This window comes from Lucilia sericata, unplaced genomic scaffold (genome assembly GCF_015586225.1).
Source record: "Lucilia sericata isolate MDLA Ls3-8-SP2 unplaced genomic scaffold, ASM1558622v1 Contig000087F_arrow, whole genome shotgun sequence".
In the NCBI taxonomy this organism is placed as follows: domain Eukaryota; kingdom Metazoa; phylum Arthropoda; class Insecta; order Diptera; family Calliphoridae; genus Lucilia; species Lucilia sericata.
The window spans coordinates 183,722-189,721 of record NW_023994120.1 but is presented as its reverse complement, the minus strand read 5'-3'; positions in this window follow the sequence as shown (position 1 = coordinate 189,721).

The window sequence follows — 6,000 nt, the reverse complement described above, 5'->3', positions numbered from 1 at the left end:
ATTTCCCAACAAAAATGCATTTTTGAGTGAAAACATACAAGTCCATTTTCTGGCCAATTTAGTGGCCCAAGACAAAAATCTGTGCTCAAAATTGGATTTTTGAGTGAAAACATAAAATTCCATTTTCTGGCTAAACTAGAGGCTCTAGGGCAAAAAAGTTTAAAATCTGTGATCACTTCTATTTCCCACCAAAAATTGATTTGACTTTTATTTCTCACCAAAATGAATTTTTTAGTAAAAACATAAAAGTCCATTTCCTGGCCAAATAGGATCAAAATAGATTTTTGAGTAAACCATAAAAGTTCATTTTCTGGCTTAACTAGAGGGCCTAACGTATTCAACTCTGTGATCAAAAATGGATTTTTTGATGAAATCGTAAAAGTTAATTTTTTTGACAAATTAGAGGACCTAGGACATAAAGGATTAATATCTGTGTTCATTTTAATTTCGACTCAAAAATGGATTGTTGAGGAACCAACAATCCTTAGGGTAAAACAATTCTTAGGGTAAAAAGTACTTAAAATGGATTTTTGAGTGAAGACACTCAAAAATCCATTTTTAGATATTGAACATTTGAGCTTTGTACAAGCTCTGAAAGATTTTGAATCTCATCGATGATTATAACCGATAACTATAAAGGAATCTTAAAATTCATATCCAGATCATATACATCTCCTACATTACTTGTCAAAACCAATTCAATTCTCAGTTAGTTAATAATACTTTATGCCTATTACAAAATAATGTTAATAATAATAGGGATACCTTCTTCAATCTTTTTTAAAATGCGTAGTATGTATTTTTTATTTATAACAAAAGGATACCATTGTTAAACAACTTCCAATTTAAGTTAAAAAAATATATTCAAATGCAAAAGAAACTATAATAAACAATGTTAAAAAGGTAATAAATTTTGGCAAAAATTGACAGCTTTTTGATGTCGGTCTCTTTGAAATTCATTAGAATTTTAGTTTTAAGCAAATTTTGAAAAACCAACAAACACAAAGTTAAACTTTAATGATTGTTCTTTTTATACGTCAAGCAATAATTAAAAAAGGGTTAAATATAAATTTTGTTGTATTTTAAAAAGTGACAATGTGCTTTATATCACAATTTCCTAAGAAATCTTAAATCTGTAGAATAAATTATTGAAAATAAATAAATTTTTCTTTAATGAAATTAATGTGAATTGTTTAACAAACTTTAATTGGAATTATAAAGTCAAATTTAAAGAGATAAGCAAAACATTGAACATAATGTACACATTTTAGACCTTTAGATTTCTATAAAAGAATTCCTCTTTAACCTTTTAAAAACATTTGTTGGACATTTGCATTTATGTAAACAGTTTTCTAAAAGATAAATTAAATAACCTAAAAAGAAGAAAAAACCAAAGCATACAATGACCAAGCCTTTTACAACATTGTCTGTATGCAAACAAACCCTTTTTATGACAATAACTTCCTTTTTCTCATCACCAACTTCATGAATAACATTAACACTAAATAGTTTAAGAACATTTTCCGTAATGTTCAAAAAAAAGTGTTAAATTATAATTGAATTGTTTACACTCCCCATGGTTTTGAAATCATCATCATGATTTCTGAACTTGGATAAAGCATATACCAAACAGTTGCTGTAATAAGCCTGATAAGATGGAAACTAAAACAACCAGACAGTTAGATGGGTATGACTGGTTCTTTTACATAATAATTCCCATGTAATTCATAAATAAACCCCGATACTTAATTGCCCAGGAACACGTGACTTTTTGATTATTTATGACTGGAGAAATGAACGAACGAACAAACCCTTATTGTAACAGTAAAATATTTTACATGAGGAGAAAATATTCCCAATCGTTCCTTGTTGGGGTATTGAAATTTATTGATTTTTTTATGTCAAAGTAAGTACTTTAGTTATTAACAAAAAAAAAAATATAGCTTTAATTGTCTCATAAAAATACAATAAAAAATTCCCAAGCTTTGAAACGTGGGATAATATTTTTTTGAAAGGAATCATAAAGACAACCCAAAGTGGTATGTTTAACGCAAATTTTTAATTTAAAAAAAATGATTACATTATTCCGTAAGTAATAATTACAGTTCTCAATTAATAATTACATGTAATTGTAAATTTGTTGCAATTACAATTACTTGTAATTTCTATTGAACAATTACTTATGATTATTATTGATCTTTGTTCAATTAATTGTAATTGCAAAAAAATGGAATTACAATTACATGTAATTGTACTTAAAAAAATGCAAATTACAATTAAACAATGTTTAAAATGTAATTGGAATTTTAAAATAATCAATTATGAAAAATTGTATTCAATTACAAAAGAAACTAAAATAAACGATTTTATTGATCTTTGTTCAATTACTTGTAATTACAAAAAATCTAATTACAAATACATGTAATTGTACTTGATTTGATTATTTTTTTAATAATAAAGGAGTTAATTTGATTTTTACCTATATTCAGAAATATTTTAACAATTTGTTGACAAACAAGGGATTTTCTAAAAGAGGTGTTATACGGGGGCAGGGGTTAATATGACCCAATCCTTATAAATTTTGGTAGAGGGATTTACGTCTATATCAGTTATTTATGCAGAATATCATCGTGACATTAGTGTTTTTTATTAAAATTTGAATTTTCTGAAGGGGACTTTGTATGGGGGATAGGGTCAAATGAGGCCCGATCATTACAAAAACCAGCAGTATCATTAAGGCTTATTTTTGAAGTGATACAAGAATATTTAACTTATTTATGAGCTGAAAGCCCTAGCGGAGCGCTATACGAAATAATGGACCAATTTTAACCATTTTCCAATTAACAATTTTCAATAGGCTTCGTCCTTTCATCAAATTATCTTGAAAATTGCGACCAGTAGAGTACGCACAAGGATTACATGGACACACAGACGGACGGACATAGCTAAATCGGCTCAGACTGACTGAGCCGATTGGTATACTTTAAGGTGGGTGTAGGATCAATATTTTTGGTGTTGCAAACATCAGCATAAACGCATAATACCCTCGCCACTACTTTCAAATTACGTTACAATTAAAGTAATTCTAATTGAGAAATATCAATTAAAATTACAAATAATTGTAATTAGTAATTCGTCAACTACAAGTAATTGGAACTTAAAAGTAAGCAATTAATTATTTCAACAGCTGCTGCGAACAACATCAACTATTGTGAATGAATTATTCATGGCAGTGGAGTGGAATGAAAATTTCACTTCTATTATCTATAGCGATGACCATTATAATCACAAAAAGAATGATACATATATTGTGATCAAAATTTCCTTATTTTTCACTAAATTTGAAATTATTGAACTTTTAATTAAAAACACTCTAAGTAACCAAAAAAATCACAACTCCCTGTTGTTCACATTTATAATTAAAAATTCAATATCAAACATTTAAACGTCCTCAACACTCCATGCCATTAATGGTAACATCGCATTCCTTTAACCATTTTAAGTGAAAATTTACAATAAAAAAAACAAAATGTATTTATATTTATGTTTTTGTATTTGGCATATTTAATTATAAATTAAAATGTATAAATCTATAGAGAATTCAATAACTACAAGTGTTGATTGAATAAAAGCTATAAACAATTAATGACCGTGTAGGATTGTTTTTTTGGTTGCCCGCAGTGGTTGTCATAATTGAATTGTTTAAACTTGAAAAAATAAAACTTAAATCGGCTTAAGCATTTTTAAAATATTTTTTGTAAAAGGAAAGAAGTTTACCATTTAGTGATAATGAAATTCTTGTTAAATTCTCACACTATGTTTACAATTTTTAATTTTAGGTTTTTTATTAAATTTTTAAGAATCATCCTCAAGTATTTTAACAAAATGTTTGTATGTTGTCTTTAAAAATATTTTAAAAAATCATTCTTATTATAAACGTAACAGTAGATAGAACCCAGTCTGGTCGGCTACTGGTTTTTTCTTTTCTTGTTAAAATAATTTTTAATTATATAATAAAATAAATGAAGTAAAGTTAGATGTTAAATAGACATTATTAGAATTTTTAGAAATTTTTTTTATAGAAATCTAAACAGTTTCTAATCTTTATGATTTGCTTAATCATTATAATTAACAATTAGCTGCTTTGAATGTTTGAAAAAAGAACTCATCATGATTGCACAGAATAGGTTTTGAAAACATTTTTTACTTTATTGAATGCAGTTGGAATTACAAATGCTTGCATTTTCTCTAATTCAAAGCAGAGTTTTTAGTTGTCACCTTGTTCTTTATTGAAAAAGATAATTAGTTGTCATTAAAGATCAATGAACTACAGCTTAATTGCTCTCCATAATAATTGCATTTAAACAGATCCCGGAGTACTTTACATGAAGAGAAAAGTCTTTAATTTAGATAATGAAACGAGTGCATTAGATGTTCTTCATTAAATATATGAACAATTTCGAGTGTAACATGAAATATTTCACTATAATTTTTGTTGAAGAATTTCATATTTCATAATTCACATGAAATTGCTTTCATAAAAATTGGAAAGTTTCATTTGTGTCAAATTTTTTCTTTTTATTCAAATAATTATTAATTATTGATTTTCATTAATTTCCCAAAATATTAATGAAACCATATTCATGATTATAATGAATGAATATGTCCGTTGTTTTCCTTTTTCCTATTTTCTACATATCTTAATGTCAATGAATAAGTTTCATACATGATAAACCGATTATCTTGAAATGTTCACAGTGTGTTCCTGTAAATTTCGTCTGACCCACTTTGCTATCAATATATATATTTAAGACAAATATGGCCGGATTTGGAAAAGGGGGCGTGGTACTTCCTATATAAATTAGATACACAAATTTGTATATCGGGGAAACTATTGGAGCTAGAATGCTCAAATTTTGTACGAGCAATACTGAAATCCATGTGAACAATTTGTGGAAAATAACCGGACTAGTAATAGGCACATGGTACCTGCCATATGAATTAAATTTTTATCAATTCGATAACAGATTCCACTAGAACCTTAGCTACCTTCGTTTTAATGTGTTTACTATGGCATTGAAATGTTAACAAAACTATTGGCTTTTGGTCGATGAAATTAATATCAGAGCCACAATTTGCCGACTAGAGAAATTGCAATGGGTTTACCCCTAAAAAGTAAATATGTAAAATCGTAAAAGGTTTTTTATATTGTTTCTAGGGTAGCGAAGCACACTGGTCAAAGCTAGTATCTAATAAAACAATTTTCATTATAGAAATTTAATCGTTTTGCATTTGCGTTTATGAAATATTTTCATTAAATAAATCACCAATTTCATTCCATCAATGAAATATAGTTTTACAATCTAAATACAAAGTCATAAAATTAATGAACACTCTTCATTACTGTAATGAATAACTATGTTAGCTCGTAATCAATGAAACATTTCATTCATCAAATGATAAAATGCATGCCTATTGGTATGCGGGATGAGCTCCACAAACCCCTTATTCATACTATATACCATGCATTTGATATCAACTTAATCTCAACATTTAGCCTCACCTTGTATTAATATATAAACCAACATTCTCTTCCCGTGATTTGGGTTTTAGCACAAACACGGCGTGCTCGAGGGAGGAACTTTTCCAATAAATGACACAGCACCGAAAGTCCGAAATAATGTCCTGCGGACAATCGTTTATTCAGAAGTGCTCACATTAGTCTTAACTGGACCCCTATTGATCTAATAATCCCTAATGATCAAAGATGAACGTCCATTAAGTTACTGTTTAAGTGACTTCAGTAGATTTTTCTGGAATATTAACAGTACTAGTGCTGTAATCTTCTAGTTTTCATCAAAACAAGTATTTCGTAATATTAGGAGTTCCTCAAAACATTTTCAACCTAAATAAAAGATAATTCAAAATAATTTCCATACATTTTTATTACAACTAAACATTAATTAGCACACATTTAAGTACAATTTAAAATAATTCAGT